General features: G+C 45.5%; 1 protein-coding gene across 1 annotated transcript in view; it reads left to right on the top strand.

The window, feature by feature from the left end:
• MCF2L (MCF.2 cell line derived transforming sequence like) overlaps positions 1 to 17,854 on the top strand; it is a 115,787-nt gene that overhangs the window by 7,564 nt on the left and 90,369 nt on the right. The gene's annotated exons all lie outside the window — the stretch shown is intronic.

Below are 17,854 nucleotides of genomic sequence, written 5' to 3'. Positions count from 1 at the left end.
ACAGCCTGGGTTTGAGACCCAAGGGCTGCACTACAGGGTGAGCTTCCATTACTTGCCCCAGCTCCTGCCCAACTAGCAGTTTGAAAGCATGCAAATGTGAGTAGATAAAGAGGTACCACTTCAGTGGAAGGTAACAGCACTCCATGCATTTTAGCGTGTAGTCATGCTGGCCACATGACCACTGAAATGTCTTTGGACTATGCTGGCTCCCTTAGCTAAGAAATGGAAATGAGCATTGCCCCATAGAGACAGACATCTTGGGACAGGGCAAACCTTTACCTTTACGTATGTAGTCTTGTTCAAGAATACATTACTAAGGCATGACTTACAACCATTTGTTTAGTGACCGTTGAAGTTATAACGGCACTGAAAAAAGTGACGTTTTCCATATTTATGACATTGCAGCCTCCCCATTGTCACGTGATCAAAACCCAGACACTTGGCAACAGCGATGTATTTATGACCACTGCGCTGTCCTGGGGTCATGAGCTTCACCATTTGTAACCTTCCCAACCAGCTTCTAACAAACAAAATCAATGAGGGAAGCCAGATTTGTTAAGCCACATAATGCACTTAACAACTGTAGTGATTTGCTTAACCACTGTGGCAAAAAAAGTTGTAAAATGTGGCAAAACTCACTTGACAACTGCCTTGCTTCACAACCGAAATTTGGGCTCAGTTGTGGTTGTAGATTGATGACTACTTTTATTCATAAATTGAGGAAGCTAAAATAACCTAAGCTAACTTTTTCAGGGACAAAGTAAAATAACTAATTCTAAAACAAACTTGCTAGCTATAATTAAATTAAACATCCTTTCCACATTCAAGAATGCCTGGTTAAAGTGAATATACAGTAAATTGACACCAGCCACTTGAAAGATAACTTTAAAAAAAACATGACATTCTGGATATAAAATTCATCAATCAACTTACATAATTAAAAATTTGCCTGGAGTTACAGGATAATTGGACATAATAATTGCACTAGGCCAGCAGACTCTATCCCCACATACAAAAACAAATGAAGCAACTCTGATCATGAATGAGCTAACACATTATACTAAGCCCTAGTTTTAGGGAGATGGGTTAAGTTCATGACATGCTTTCTTTGTGTGCCATAATTTCTGCCTTAGTGCTATGTTTGAAGCAAGCCAACCTTTCATGTGCAACAAAGCATAGTTTATATACATTATGATACAGAATGCTACCGGTATATGAACTCAGCCATTTAACTCTAGAATTCTTCCACAGCCACCTTAATTTCCATACTAAAGTACCTATTGCCTGTACTGCCCTTGTTCTATAGGGAATTTCCGCACACAAAATATGATCTTAAATATGAGATTAAATTTGTATCCTTGCTGATTATTGATTTATTAATATAAACAGTGTACCTTCATAAAATTGCAAACATAAGATTTTATTTTTGATTAGAAATTTAAACACTGTTATATTCTGATTGCATATAATCTCAATAATGGGTGAGGAGAGTGTACCACAATATACATATCACTTAATTAAAAATGCAGATCACATTTTCACACAGTCCTTAATGTTTTTAGGCTATGCAAATCTTGAGGCTATGTTTATATCCGAGAGTGAATGCACAGAATTGAAGATGACCAGCCAAACCTAATAAAATATATCAATCTGACTAGGTGCATTTTAACATATGTCCCATAATTAATTTGGAACACTATGAAACAAAAATGGTTACATTGTCTTTTATAATAATATATATAATAATACAGTAAATATATATATATATATATATATATATATATATATATATATATATATATATATATATATATATATATATATATACCGTATATACTTGAGTATAAGCCGAATTTTTCAGCCCACTTTTTGGGCTGAAAAATTCCACTTCGGCTTATACTCCAGTCAACAAAAAAACTTACCGAGGACTTGTGCGCGGCCGAGGCTTTGGTGCTTCCGGGATCGCGCGCACCTCTCCCAAGCCACCGCCGTCCGAGACCTGCCGAAGTTTGGGGAGGTTTGGGGAGGTGCGCGCGCACCTCCCCAAACCTCCCCAAACGTCGGCAGGTCTCCGTTCCTCCGCGTCCTGCCTGCCTGCTTCTTTCCGCAGCGGAAAGAAGCAGGCAGGCAGGGTGCGGAGGAACGGAGACCTGCCGACATTTGGGGAGGTTTGGGCGCCTCCCCAAACCTCCCCAAACGTCGGCAGGTCTCCGTTCCTCCTGCCGACGTTTGGGGAGGTTTGGGCGCCTCCCCAAACCTCCCCAGGTCTCCGTTCCTCCGCGCAGACCTGCCGACGTTTGGGGAGGTTTGGGCGCCTCCCCAAACCTCCCCAGGTCTCCGTTCCTCCTGCCGACGTTTGGGGAGGTTTGGGCACCTCCCCAAACCTCCCCAGGTCTCCGTTTCTCCACGCAGACCTGCCGAAGTTCGGGGAGGTTTGGGCGCCTCCCCAAACCTCCCCAAACGTCGGCAGGTCTCCGTTCCTCCTGCCAACGTTTGGGGAGGTTTGGGCGCCTCCCCAAACCTCCCCAGGTCTCCATTCCTCCGCGCAGACCTGCCGACGTTTGGGGAGGTTTGGGCGCCTCCCCAAACCTCCCCAGGTCTCCGTTCCTCCGCGCAGACCTGCCGACGTTTGGGGAGGTTTGGGCGCCTCCCCAAACCTCCCCAAACGTCGGCAGGTCTCCGTTCCTCCTGCCGACGTTTGGGGAGGTTTGGGCGCCTCCCCAAACCTCCCCAGGTCTCCGTTCCTCCACGCAGACCTGCCGACGTTTGGGGAGGTTTGGGCGCCTCCCCAAACCTCCCCAGGTCTCCGTTCCTCCTGCCGACGTTTGGGGAGGTTTGGGCACCTCCCCAAACCTCCCCAGGTCTCCGTTCCTCCGCGCAGACCTGCCGACGTTTGGGGAGGTTTGGGCGCCTCCCCAAACCTCCCCAGGTCTCCGTTCCTCCGCGCAGACCTGCCGACGTTTGGGGAGGTTTGGGCGCCTCCCCAAACCTCCCCAGGTCTCCGTTCCTCCTGCCGAAGTTCGGGGCGGTTTGGGCGCCTCCCCAAACCTCCCCAGGTCTCCGTTCCTCCGCGCAGACCTGCCGACGTTTGGGGAGGTTTGGGCGCCTCCCCAAACCTCCCCAAACGTCGGCAGGTCTGCGCGGAGGAACGGAGACCTGGGGAGGTTTGGGGAGGCGCCCAAACCTCCCCAAACGTCGGCAGGAGGAACGGAGACCTGGGGAGGTTTGGGGAGGCGCCCAAACCTCCCCAAACGTCGGCAGGTCTGCGCGGAGGAACGGAGACCTGGGGAGGTTTGGGGAGGCGCCCAAACCTCCCCAAACGTCGGCAGGTCTGCGCGGAGGAACGGAGACCTGGGGAGGTTTGGGGAGGCGCCCAAACCTCCCCGAACTTCAGCAGGAGGAACGGAGACCTGGGGAGGTTTGGGGAGGCGCCCAAACCTCCCCAAATGTCGGCAGGTCTGCGCGGAGGAACGGAGACCTGGGGAGGTTTGGGGAGGCGCCCAAACCTCCCCAAACGTCGGCAGGAGGAACGGAGACCTGCCGACGTTTGGGGAGGTTTGGGGAGGCGCCCAAACCTCCCCAAACGCCGGCAGGTCTGCGCGGAGGAACGGAGACCTGGGGAGGTTTGGGGAGGCGCCCAAACCTCCCCGAACTTCGGCAGGAGGAACGGAGACCTGGGGAGGTTTGGGGAGGCGCCCAAACCTCCCCAAACGTCGGCAGGAGGAACGGAGACCTGGGGAGGTTTGGGGAGGCGCCCAAACCTCCCCAAACGTCGGCAGGAGGAACGGAGACCTGGGGAGGTTTGGGGAGGCGCCCAAACCTCCCCAAACGTCGGCAGGTCTGCGCGGAGGAACGGAGACCTGGGGAGGTTTGGGGAGGCGCCCAAACCTCCCCGAACTTCGGCAGGAGGAACGGAGACCTGGGGAGGTTTGGGGAGGCGCCCAAACCTCCCCAAACGTCGGCAGGAGGAACGGAGACCTGGGGAGGTTTGGGGAGGCGCCCAAACCTCCCCAAACGTCGGCAGGTCTGCGCGGAGGAACGGAGACCTGGGGAGTTTTGGGGAGGTGCCCAAACCTCCCCAAATGTCGGCAGGAGGAACGGAGACCGCGCGCAAGTCCTCAGTAAGCTCCGGGCGGTCACTTGCTTCGCGTCTCCTGAGGGAAGGGGGGGCGACTGGAACGGGCGTGTTTCCTCGCCTGCTGGGCACCGCGATTTGCCCGGGGAACGCGCGGGCCCCGAATGGCAGCATAATCATTCTGCCAGCAGACAAAGGCAACGCCACGGTGGTAATGAACTCATCTGACTACCAAACCAAATTATCCAACCTACTCCGAGACTCCACATACAAACTCCTCAAGACAGACCCCACCACCTACCTGGAAAAAACCACAAAATCCAAAATAAAAGCCACCCCCATCAGTGAAGAGATCCAGAAAACAATCATTCCCAGAGAAAAATCATCCAGATGTCCCAAGCTCTATGGTCTGCCCAAGATACACAAAGAAGGAACCCCTCTCAGACCCATAGTCAGCTCCATAGGCTCACCTCTACAAAATCTAGCCAAATTTCTTGCCAAACAACTACAGCCTTACGCAAATTCCATCACCTCACACGTACAAGATTCATTCCAATTCATAGAGATCATAAGTAAACTAAACTTACAGCCCTGTGACCTACTTGTGAGCTTCGATGTCGTATCCCTCTTCACCCAAGTGCCAATCAAAGAAGCCTGACAGCTATCCTAAATAAATACAACCCCCCAAAACACATCCTAGATCTGACCAACCACTGCCTATCTAACACATACTTCATCTACAATGGACAAAGATACAAACAAATGGAAGGAGCACCCATGGGATCACCCCTTTCACCTGTCATCGCAAACCTCTACATGGAACACTTTGAAACCCTCGCTCTAGAAAAATCCAACCACAAACCCAAACTCTGGCTCAGATACGTAGATGACACCTTCGTAATCTGGCCACATGGCAAAGAAAAACTGGATGACTTCCTCACACACCTCAATAGCCTACACCCCAAAATACAATTCACCATGGAAACAGAAGCTAACAACCAACTTCCCTTCCTTGATGTTTTAGTCTACAAGAAATCCAATGGCTCCCTAGGACACACTATCTACCATAAAAAAACGCACACAAACCGCTATCTGAACGCACTCTCACACCACCACCCAGCACAGATCAACTCCGTAGCCAAGACACTCATCTCCAGAACAAAACAACTAGCTGACAAACAACACCTAAAAACCGAACTACACAACCTCACTAATGTACTAACAGCCAATGGATTCCAAAGAAACATGATTACCAACTTAATCCGAAGAGAGACACCCACAAAAACCCAAGACAGAGAACAAGAAAAAGGCAAAGCCCTCCTCCCATACTTAAAAGGGACCACAGACAGAATCAGCAAAGTCCTCCAAAAACACAACATCAAAACAGCATTCTACACAGACAGAAAATTATCCACCATCCTAAGAAACCCCAAGGACATAATTGGGTTAGAAAACCAAGGAGTATACGAAATCCCATGCACCACCTGCCCCACCACATACATCGGACAGACCAACAGAAGAATAAGTGCACGCATTGAAGAGCACAAAAACTCACTCAGAAAGGGAGAACAAACTTCATCCCTGGTCCAACACTTTGAAGCCACGGGACATGAAATTGATTTTAAAAAAACCAAAACTATCGCCAAAATTGAACATTTTAACAACAGAATAATCAGAGAAGCCATTGAGATAGAAAAACGCCCCCACAGCATGAACAAACGAGATGATACCTCTCGCCTACCAGCTATTTGGAAACCCGCCTTGATTGACAGACGAGTCTCAACCACCAAGAATGATACCAGACCCAAACTCATGATAACATCACATGACATCACCACCACACAACTATTCAAAAAGCAAATCCGAACCCACAATGATAAAGAGGCACAACCACAAAACAGAAACCTAACTACAGCTGCAACATCAGCCACTTTAAACCCCTCCAAACCACATAATAAGCAAACTGACACCCACTATAAAAACATGGCACCACCACAAACACGAAGGCAAACAAAAACAGCACAACTCACCAGCTCAGGTCTAAGGCTGGCAGCTGAGACCAGCCCATCCACTCAAAACACACCCCCACCCAATCAGAACACCCCCACCATTCAGAACACACTCCCATCCAATCAGAACACACATAATCCCCACCCAATCAGCACACTTCCACTCACAGAACACACCCCCTCTGGCAGTTTAAAAAAGAAAAACAAACAGCCACATACTTCTCCCAGAAGAAGGAAGCAGAAACCACTAGCCTGATGATGACGGATGGGATTTCGTCGAAACGTTGCGCCTACACCTTTAGTTCTACGCGGGGAAAAACCCGAAAAACCAAGGATCCACATACAGGCACCCGCGAAAACCTCAGAAAACAAATATATATATATATATATATATATATATATATATATATATATATATATATATATATATATATATATATATATATATATATAAATTTATAATAAACTATAGATCAGTGCAGTAGTCTGCTTTAATAACATGACATGAAGTACACTTTGGTGTATAAAAAAACCCCAAAAAAATCATCAAATTATTTCTGTTCTAAAAATCACATAGCGAGCAGGAACCTGGAGATCATTTAATATACCATCAGTATTTGCATCTGTGATATAAAATGTCAGGAAACTAGCAGATGGCCACCCACTTTTTATTCTTTGCTTAACTGTTTTCATGAAAGATAATCATATCTTGTCTGCTCTTGTATCATATGAATCTTATTCTTAGGATGTTTCTCTTTAGGTAACATCTAACTTCTTCCAGTTTTACCCATTTGGCTCTTGTCCTGTTCTGTAGAACATTCTACAGCATTTTCCTTTGCTAATCTTTCTGATCAATACTAATGTGAAATTTGGGATGTAGAAAGTCTACAAGTGGCAAAATCAACTTAGTCATCAGGACATTACTACCTTTGACTCTTGATGGTGTTGTGCCTAAAGGCTTGTAATCTTGCGGGAGGCGGGGTTCTTTGATTCACAGATTTGGCTCACTGCCTAAATATTTTACTGTATTCTTTCTTCAGTAATTTCTGTCCACCTCAGGCATGTCAAACTCACGACATCATGTGACGTCTTGCGACTTTCTCCCCATTGCCTGCAATGGGGTGGGCGCGGTTTCTGCATGACGCATCTAGCCCGTGGGCTGGCAGTTTGACATGCCTGCTTGGACAACTAGGGAGAGCCTGTGAGGGTATCCATTAACCAAAAGTTATAGTGTGAGGGGCCCAATAACAAATGTTTTCTATAATAGCTCCCTTCTTTACAACAACTTGTTCCCCGAAGTGTGATAACTTTGTGTAAGCTGGTGGAAACAGAGCTGTTTCAGATGGCCTTTGGGGAATAACCTAGCATGACACCACTTAAGTTCATAGTTTTTAGTTTTGTGTTATAATCCTGATTTAATTTTTGATTTGTATGTTTTTTAACAGTTTTGTAAGCCAACTAGAATCTTTATTTAGTTTCAGGTAGCTAAATAAATTTACAGATAAAATAGGTGAATGAATTGACATATTGTCTGAATGTGCTTTAGTCCTTATTCTGAAAAAAGATGGAAAAAATAATTAGAACAATGATGTATTTATAGTAAGAAATTGAACAAAGTAATTTATCAAATCATTTGTCTCTTATTGTTTCTGTGGATTTTTCAATTAGGGCTTAACAATCCGATATTTTATGTAAGTCTATTCAGCAGAGGGAATATTTTTTTTCAGTATGAAAATTATGTCTATAGATGAATGACTTTAAAAAAAACTTCTTTCTTATGGGGTCTTATCTGGATTTGGGATACTCTGAAACAACAGAGTGTATACAAGCAGATATTCTTATTTCTTTCTTTGTTTAATCTCACATGCCTCATGTATTGTCTGATCCTTTTTCTCCTTTAGTACTGACATTCAGATTTTGTGCTTTTTAGGCACCTTTTTATACTGGGTTTACAAAGGGGGCTTGTTAGCTATTTTGTGAGAAGAGACGGAAAATATAAAAAGAACACAGATAGTAGGACAATATCTGAAGGGATTAAAATTGTTTGGATAAAGGGGAAAGAATATAATGTTGGCATATTTGATCAATGTTAAGATGGTTGTTATCTTTGGTAATTTTTAATCGATTTTGCTGACTTGCACTGGATGATAATGTTTTAAAGGTTTTGCTTGTCTATAAGAGATTAATTTTTATTGGATTTTTATTGAATAAGTTTGAATGACGCGGTTTGGGGGCTTTCTTTAAAAATAGAAAATGAGATATAAATAGAAAAGATTTTAAGTGAGTTTATTAGATTCAGTTCACAATTGTCAATGAGTTTGACACAATTCTCAAGAAGGGCTTATCCTACAGCAAGATTTAAGTAATTGGATTTCTTGCCATATCATGAGATGATGTGTATATGCTGAGCTCCAGCCATGCTTATGTTTTGTTCTACTGTCAACTATATGTCCCCTCTTAGGCTTAGAAAGAAAGAAAGAAAACTGCCCTCTGGGATCTAAATTGCAGATTGCCCTAATTCCTCCTGGGCTGCAATCTATGCATTGTAAGTAGAACAGCTATATTTATGGTTAAGGCAGTTGAGCTAAGATTGGAGTATCCTGCAAAGGTGATGCATTTATTTGAATGTTGATTATTTGTATTTACCACATCTGTATTTTATTATTGTATTTTCTTTTATCTATATTACCTCAGAATTAGCTCCTGTATTTTTTTTAACATGGTCATATGACTAATAAACTATTAGATTTAGTTTGTAATAGATATGTTGTTATTTCTGATAATTCATAATGGACTTTTGATGATTAGGATGGAATAATGAGGGTTTAAAGATCTGTTTATGGAAATGCGGTAGATATGAGATGAAGAGATGATTTGTTGTATTTTAAGAGATATCACCAACTCTTAAAGTACAAGTAGTTGAATTACCACAATGGCTTAGTGATTAAAGACACTCAGCTTGTCAGCTGAAACACATGCCTTTGTTATAAGTACAGTCTGGTCTGGGTAAGAAGTAAGTAAGTAAAAAAATGATAATTAGAATAATATAGTTGTTAAAACAGAGTTGTCAACCTGAAGTCAGGGTTGAAATCTCATAATAAATTACTCTTTCACCTTTTTAGTGCATTTTTAAATGCAAGCATAATAATGATCTCCTATCTTACAGTAAAGTTTGTAACTATTACAACTGGCAGCACCTAAAAGCTATGATTAAATATAACATTTTTCCAGTGCTCACACACATCATACAACCCACCTTGCCTACCTTACAAGCCTTACCTCTGTAGTTGAAAAAAAAAACCCTTCAATTTTTAGTGTATCTAAAAGACTAGGATTTTGTTCAAGGTAAGTTAATACTATTAATGTTACCATGCACTGTGTGACTTTAAATTACAAGAAGGCATTTTATTAATCTTTTGTGACATTTACCTTTGACATACCCATTTAGTTTAATGAGTGAAAATGTCAGCTTTCTATGTGGAATGAAATTGGCCCAATAAAACAAAACTTGGTTGCTTGTAAAAGATTGGATTATTTTTAAGAAGTTGTCAAACAAGGTGGAAAAATTTACATTTGGAGTTTAATATGGATATTGACTTGAAACAAACTAAGTTGAAACTTTGTCAGTGAACAGATTACTTTTAATTTACCTTTAAGTTAAACCCAATTTAGTAAATAGATTTGATTAAACCTCATACTGTAGGTCTACCTTTACATCTGACCAATAGATAATTAATATATATTATTAATAATAACACCTCCAAATCACAAGACATTGGCTTTATTCTTATTCTTCTCCTCTGCAGTTTGAATATGAAGTATAAAAGACCAAAAAGAGATTTTTGTAGACATCCCAGCCTTTGAACTACCCAAGGACCCAAAACAGCAAAGTTTCGCTGTTGGGCAAGCTTCCATGCCAGCCATCTTTCTTTCCTCTCACTTCGCCTCTTTTTAACCTCACACCCCACCTTCTATAAGGGAAGGCAAAAGGCTCACTCACCCTCTGGTAAAATATGGCCTCCATGTTTTTGTGTCTCCCACAATAATAATAATAATAATAATAATAATAATAATAATAATAATAATAATAATAATAATAATAATAATAATAATAATAATAATAATTTTATTTATATACCACCCTTCTCCCGGAGGACTCAGGGCGGTGAACAGGGCAACCATATAAAAATACAAAAAATACAAAAGTTAAAAAAGAATTAAACATATGCCCAAGCTAAAAAACAGTAAATACATATATTAAAATGACAATAAAAACTCAACCCATCCCCCATCAGGCCAAGCCGGCTTGTTCAAATAAATGCGTCTTCAGATCGCGCCGGAAGGAGCGAAGGTCGGGCGCCATCTGGAGCTCCACCGGCAACCGATTCCATAAATCCGGGGCGCCCACAGAGAAGGACCTCCCCCTGGGGGCCACCAAACGACATTCTCTGATCGGTGGCACCCTGACGAGGCCCTCTCTGTGGGAACGCACAGGGCGGAGGGAAGTTGATGCCGGCAGCAGGTGCTCCCTAAGGTACTCCGGACCCATGCCATGTAGGGCCTTGAACACCATTACCAGTACCTTGAATCTCACCCGGAAGACAACTGGCAGCCAATGCAGCTCAAGGAGCAGAGGTGTAACATGGGAGTATTGGGAGACTCCCAACACAACTCTCGCGGCTGCGTTCTGTACCAGTTGGAGCCTCCGAGTGGTCCTCAAGGGCAGCCCCATGTAGAGAGCATTGCAGTAGTCCAGACGAGAGGTCACGAGTGCATGAGTGACTGTACACAAGGCATCCCGGTCTAGATAGGGCCGCAACAGGCGGACCAGGCGAACCTGGGCGAAGACCCCCTAGTCACGGCCACCATGTGATCTTCCAAAGTAAGCCGTGAATCTAGGAGGACTCCCAAGTTGCGAGCCCTATCTACGGGGGGTAATAGCTCACCCCCCATAGAAAGAAATGGAATATTCTGAATATCCCGGTATGCCGGTATGCACAGCCACTCAGTCTTGTCGGGGTTGAGTTGAAGTCTGTTTCTCCCCATCCAGACCCGAACCGCTTCCAGGCAACAGGACATCACGTCGAGGGCATCACTGGGGTGGTTTGGGGTCGAAATAAAAAGCTGGGTATCATCAGCATACTGATGATACCCAACTCCGAAACCACGAATGATCTCACCCAGCGGTTTCATGTAGATGTTGAACAGGAGAGGCGAGAGGACCGACCCCTGAGGAACTCCACAAACGAGAGACCTCGAGGTCGACCTCTGCCCCCCTGCCAACACCGACTGCGAACGTCCCAGGAGATAGGAGGAGAACCACTGCAAGACTGTGCCTCCCACTCCCAATCCCCTGAGACGCCGCAGCAGGATACCATGGTCGATGGTATCGAACGCCGCTGAGAGGTCTAATAGGACTAGGACAGAGGAATGTCCCCTGTCCCGAGCCCTCCAGAGATCATTCACCAGAGCGACCAATGCCGTCTCCGTGCTGTCCCCGGGCCTGAAACCCGATTGGTATGGGTCTAGATAATCCGCTTCATCCAGGACCAGAGGAAGCTGATGCACCACCACACTCTCAACAACCTTCGCAATAAAGCGAAGGTTGGAGACCGGACGAAAGTTATTTAACACAGCTGGGTCCAAGGCAGGCTTCTTGAGGAGAGGTCTCACCACCGCCTCCTTCAAGACGGTGGGGAAACTACCCTCACTCAAAGAGGCAGATATAACCTCCTGGAACCAGCCTCGTGTCCCCTCCCGAGGCGCATAAACCAGCCAGGAAGGGCACGGGTCCAATGAACATGTGGTGGAACTCAGCCTCCCCATAATCCTGTCCACTTCCTCCGGAGTCACAGAATCAAACTCCTCCCAGGTGATATCGACAAGACCGCCCACGTCCTGATCGTCAGACTCTACCCAGTCAGAGTCCAGACCGGTCCAAATCCGAGCGATTTTGTCCGACAGATGCTGACTAAACTGCTCGGCACGACCCTGCAAGGGTTCCTCCCTCACCTCCTGGTTCAGGAGGGGGCGGGTCACCCTAAACAGGGCGGCCAGGCGGTTATCTGCGGACGCGATAAGGGTAGCAAAGTGATTAGACCTCGCCGCCCTTATCGCTGCGAGATAAGACCTAATATAGGTTCTTAGTCGCAATCGGTCGGATTTGGATCGGCTGGATCTCCAACAGCTCTCTAGGCCCCGTCTCCGACGCTTCATCTCCCGAAGCTCCACGGAAAACCATGGAGCTCGCTGGGATCTGCACCGGGTCAGGGGCCGCAAGGGTACAACTCGGTCAAGAGCCTCTGTGGCTGCCCTCTCCCAGGCTTCCACTAAGGCATCCACCGAGTTGTGAGCAAAGGAGGCAGGTGGGGACCCCAGCGCTACCTGGAACCTATCTGGGTCCATTAAGCGCCTGGGGCGGTACCATCTAGTTGGCTCCACACACCCACGGCGGGGAGTGGCAAAACGGAAGACCAGCCGCAGGAGATGATGATCGGTCCATGACAGGGGCATAACAATTGGGGAGCCCCCACCAAGATCATCTAACCACCAGCCAGATAAGAAAATCAAGTCAAGGGTGTGACCTCCCACATGAGTCGGTCCATAAATTACTTGCGTCAGGTCCATGGCCGTCATGGAAGCCATGAACTCCCGAGCTAACTCAGATGATCCTCCTAGGGATGGTAGATTGAAGTCACCCAAAACTATAAGTTTGGGGAACTCAATCACCAACCCAGAGAGGATGTCGAGAAGCTCAGGCAGGGCTGCTGCTGCGTGACTAGGCGAAAGGTACACCAGCAGCAAGCCCAACTGCGCACCAGGGCCACATCTCAAGAAGAGAGACTCACACCCGACTACCTGGGGAATGGTGGCCTCCCACGGACACAAGGTCTCCCTTATGACAACCGCCACTCCCCCGCCCCTACCCTGAGCCCGAGGCCGGTGTAGCACCCAGAAACCTGGTGGGCAGAGATCAACCAGAGGAATACCGCCCTCTGGGCCCAACCAAGTCTCTGTGATGCAAGCCAGGTCCGCCTGCTCACCCTCGACCAGGTCCCAGACAAGAGGAGCCTTATTAACAACGGACCTGGCGTTCAGGTACTCCAACCGGTCAGGTGGCTGCACATCCTCGCTCCCGGGACCTCCGGGCAGAAGCAGAGGGTCAGAGCGTCTCACCGCTTGTAAACAGCAGAGAGACCCAGATGTCGATACGGCCCTCTGTTCATACACCTGCTGCCATTCCCTAACGTGGGAATAGGTAATCCCACGACCCGCTCCGGAGCTCCGGATGCAACCGACCCCCGCTCCCCCCCACGCGATGAATCCCATGACCATCAGCTTCCACACCACATGGTCTGACCCAGCCAATCAAGCCACGCTCTGGCTGTGGTGCTCCAGTGCCTCATGGCTCCTCTTAGAGGAGACAGACAGCACCGGAGGGAACCCCACTCGCACCGTACCACCAGTGGGGCATTTTCAAAAGCAAATGAGGATAGGAAGGGCAACAATAGGAAAAGAACGCAGCTATGGAAAATCCGTCAAAAAAGGTGCTGGAACTCCGTTCCGGTGTATTCTATGACAAAAAAAGCTATGCATTTTTCTAACAGCCATATCTAGTGGATTGTACTTATAACAAAGGCATTTGTTTAAACACTTCTGATTCTGGTCTGATCCTTATTTGGTGCATAAAGTGAGGACTGTGGATTTTTGACATGATTCCATAGCTTTAGATTTTGTATTGCATTGTTAACATTTTGTTTGTATAGTAATAAAATAGTCTGAGATATTAAAAATTATATCAAGTTTACTGTATTTAGCAACAATGACCAGTAGATGCTGCTGTTGAATCATTATAGTAGGCTTGATGACCAAAAAGAAAAGAGAGGAGAGGGGAAAGATTTCCCTATACAATGTAAGAGTGATTGTCTAAGCCAGTGTTTCTCAACCTTGGTAACTTTCAGTTGTCCGGATTTCAACTCCCAGAATTCCCAGCTAGACTCTGGCTGTGGAATTTTGGGAGCTGAAGTCCATACAACTTAAAAGTTGCCAAGATTGAGAAACACTGATTGAAAAGCTTCAATCTGCTATTTCTTCCCTCTTTAAATTAAATGAGATACTGTATATATTCTATGTGGAACTTTTAATAGCAATGCCTAAAATAAAAATAATTGAACATTAATAAATTATCTTTGCTTAAATCTGTTCCAAGTGAGCTTGGATTTTGCAGGAGAAATTCTCTTCCCTGTTGCAAGACATGTGATCATTTCAGTTTCCAAGGTAACTAATCCACTGTGAAGAGACTGCACTAAACTGAATCTGTCACACTGTTTTTGATTGTCACTGTGAATTGGAGATTTTAAAAAAATATTTCTGAACTTCTTTTATTTTATTCAAATAGAGACAGAGAGTTAAATATGAAATGCTTTAGTACAGCAGAATTGGAATACCAGAAAAGCTACATGAAAAGTTAATAGGATTCTTGGGACAAGTGTTTGAATGACAGTACAGAACTCCATAGACCCCCCAAAATAGTGATATTCATTTTGCATTTTAGAAAAAAATTACAAGATTTAAGATACTGGATCTGCAATGATGCAAATTACTTCTTCAAATAACTTTCATATGATCATTCATTCCATATTAGATAAGTCTGCCTGCCATCACAAAAAAATTATATTTGGTGTGATCTTCAATTATGTGTAGATCATGTATTTCATTATTTCATCTTACTTGCTTAAAAATAACACTCTGTAGTTATCCCCATTTTATCTACATGGGAAAGCTTGATATATGAAAAATTGCCTTCATAGCTAAAGAAGAATATCCAAGTATTCATAAAGAAGTGATAGCAAGTAGTGAGAAAGCATCACTCTAGGAAAGAAAATGTCATAGAAATCCCCGTCCTAAAGACGGGATATCTGTGCAAGCAGAGCAAGCTCCTTAAAGAAAATGGAATTTCTGGAGTAAAACTAGTAACAGAATGGGGAAAAAGAAATTTGGAATAATTCATGTCTGAGTATATCATAATGAAAACACTGAAAGCATACACCATGAAAAGAGAAACATAGTTATATGGAAAACATAGTTTCTTTGTGTAGCCCCAAGCATATATATTTAAAAAGTCAATTAAATTCTCATGGGTATTGTTATGTACTGGGCTTTTGGGTACCACACCACATGCGTTGCTGGAGAGCTAATGGCTCTCCAGCAACCCAGACAGGCCATCTCAGGGCCTGCAATTGGTCAGCCTCAGGCGGCAAGCGCGGGTTCAATCTTACTGGCTGCTACCATAGGGCTTGGCTATATATTGGGGCTGGGAGCAGCCCAAGCCCAAGTACAGTTCCATCAAGAAATAAAGAATGAGTTTCTCTGTACTCAGGCTTGAGTCTTCACTCCTGCTCACCAGAACCCACGACATAACAGTGGCGATGAGGATGGGATCCTGCTTCACCATTTAAAAGGGCTGAAGTTACCGAGGGGTCAGCAATACACACTGGAGGGAAGAGGCATTTCCCCCCGCTCTAGGCCGGCTAGTAAAGCTACACTAGCAGCCGCGTTCTCAGTGGATGCATTCCCTGAGCCCAAGAAGCAGGATCCAAGAACGTAGGAATTGAGGAAAGATGCCGAAGGTCGGCAAGCTCAGAGAGTTCGACGTAAAACATCCAGAAGAATGGCCGTCTTACCTCTCGCAAGTGGAGAACTATCTATGGGCAAACCAAATTGCAGAGGAAGGGCTAAAAGCTGCCACGTTGCTGTGCGTGTGTGGACCAGCAGTTTTCGACCTAGCAGAAAACCTTTTCACTCCAACGCCCATTGAAGCTGTATCGTTCGCAGACATTAAGAAGAAGCTGACTGGGCATTTTCAGCACAACATGTCGGAGATGGTGTGGCATTTTAAGTTCGACCAAAGAGTGCAGCTACCTGGTGAGACAGCTTCAGAGTTTATCACGGGCCTAAGGCAGGCCGCACGCCTTTGCACGTTCTCGAACTTAGAGGAACGACTGAGAGACCGACTCATCTGTGGCCTTCGAGACAGAACCCTTCAGCAGAGACTGTTTGCTAGACCCAATCTCACATTCTCCAAGGCACAGGATGAGGTCATGGCCAACAAAGCTGCTGGGGGTGCAGTGCATACAGTGCAGCCCACCAAACCGTCAAGGTTTGAAGATTCCATCCATCTTGAGGTTGTCAAATGCGTCGGAGAATCATCAGAAGATGAAGAACCTGAAATCAACAAGCTCCAAAGGCAACCAAATGCGCAAAACCACGGAAACCACTAATGAGAAAACGATTACATGGCAGTTCTCTTACCTAGATGTAAGGGGTGCGGAGGCAACCATCTTCACACTGGTTGCAGATTTCGCTCGGCCACGTGTAGAGCTTGCAGAAGGACCATCCACATCACGGTGGTTTGCAGAGCCCGCCAGAGAGACAGGCCACCCAAACAGCAGTCGGAGGAACCAACTAGGAGAGGTACTGGGGCCCAGGGTCCAGTTAGTGTGGGGATCTTCAGAAGCCGGAGGAGCATTTGCCGCACCGGGGCTCGTCGTCCCCTCAAGCCTAAACTCAAGCTCTTGATAGAGCTACAAAGAGTTCCATGTAAAATGGAGTTGGACTCCGGCTCGGCAGTATTGATCATTTCGCAAGACACATTCAACTTTGTGTGTAGGCGCACTAACCACTGGGCTAAACTAAGGCCCTCAGATATTATTTTAACAGATTTTCAGAAAGCTCACGTTAAAGTTTAGGGTGAAGCCACATTCTTGGTAAAATTTAAAGGGTTTTTGGGGGCACCTGGATGTCATAGTAGTAGAGGGCCAAAAAACGAGTCTCATTGGACTTGATTGGTTTGATGCTTTAAGCATTCAAATTACAGGCATTAATCATACACAAACAGCAGACCTCATGAATATTTGCGAGGAATACGCGGATGATTTTGAGTCAACACTGGAGACGTACACTGGCCCGCCAATTTCTTTTAAGTTAGATCCTAACGTGCCAATTAGGATTAAGCCTCGCAGAGTCCCCTTTGCCCTAAAGCACAAAATCGATTCCGAAATCTATAAGTTAGTAGAACAGGGCGAATTACAGCCTGTTGATGGGGGAGTGGGAAACTCCTATTGTCACCCCCTTGAAGTCCAATGGGGAAGTTCGCATTTGTGCAGATTATAAATGCACATTAAATAAGGCCCTTAATCAACATGCTTATCTGGCTTCTGTAGTCAGCCATATTTTAGCCTCTTTGCAAGGGGGAACCATTTTTGCTAAACTTGATTTAGCGCAGGCGTATCAGCAATTGCCGGTTGACGAGGCCACAGCCGCGGCTCAAACAATAGTAACTCACAGAGGGGCATTCAAAATCAAACGCTTGCAGTTTGGTGTCAGTGTTGCACCAGGTATTTTTAAAGGGATTATGGAACGCACTCTTAAGGGTATTCAGGGTGTCTGCCCCTATTTTGATTATGTTCTCATTGCCGGGGAATCCCTAGAAGTGTTGGCCAATAGGCTCAGGGCTGTTTTGTAGAGGCTCCGCGATGCAGGCCTCAAATTAAAGAAAAATGTAGTATTGGGGTCTCATCAACGGAATTCTTGGGGTTCCATGTCAATGCTAATGGAATTCACTCTGCTGATTCAACAGTGAAGGCCATCAAAATGGCTCCAAGGCCTAAATCAAAGGGATAGCTGCAAGCATTTTTGGGCCTCCTAAATTTTTATCACACATTCCTACCTCATAAGGCTGCGATAGCAGAGCCCTTCCACAGGCTGCTTG

Source organism: Vipera ursinii (genome assembly GCF_947247035.1).
Source record: "Vipera ursinii genome assembly, chromosome: 4".
NCBI classification, from domain to species: domain Eukaryota; kingdom Metazoa; phylum Chordata; class Lepidosauria; order Squamata; family Viperidae; genus Vipera; species Vipera ursinii.
This window is presented reverse-complemented; position numbering and strand designations above follow the sequence as displayed.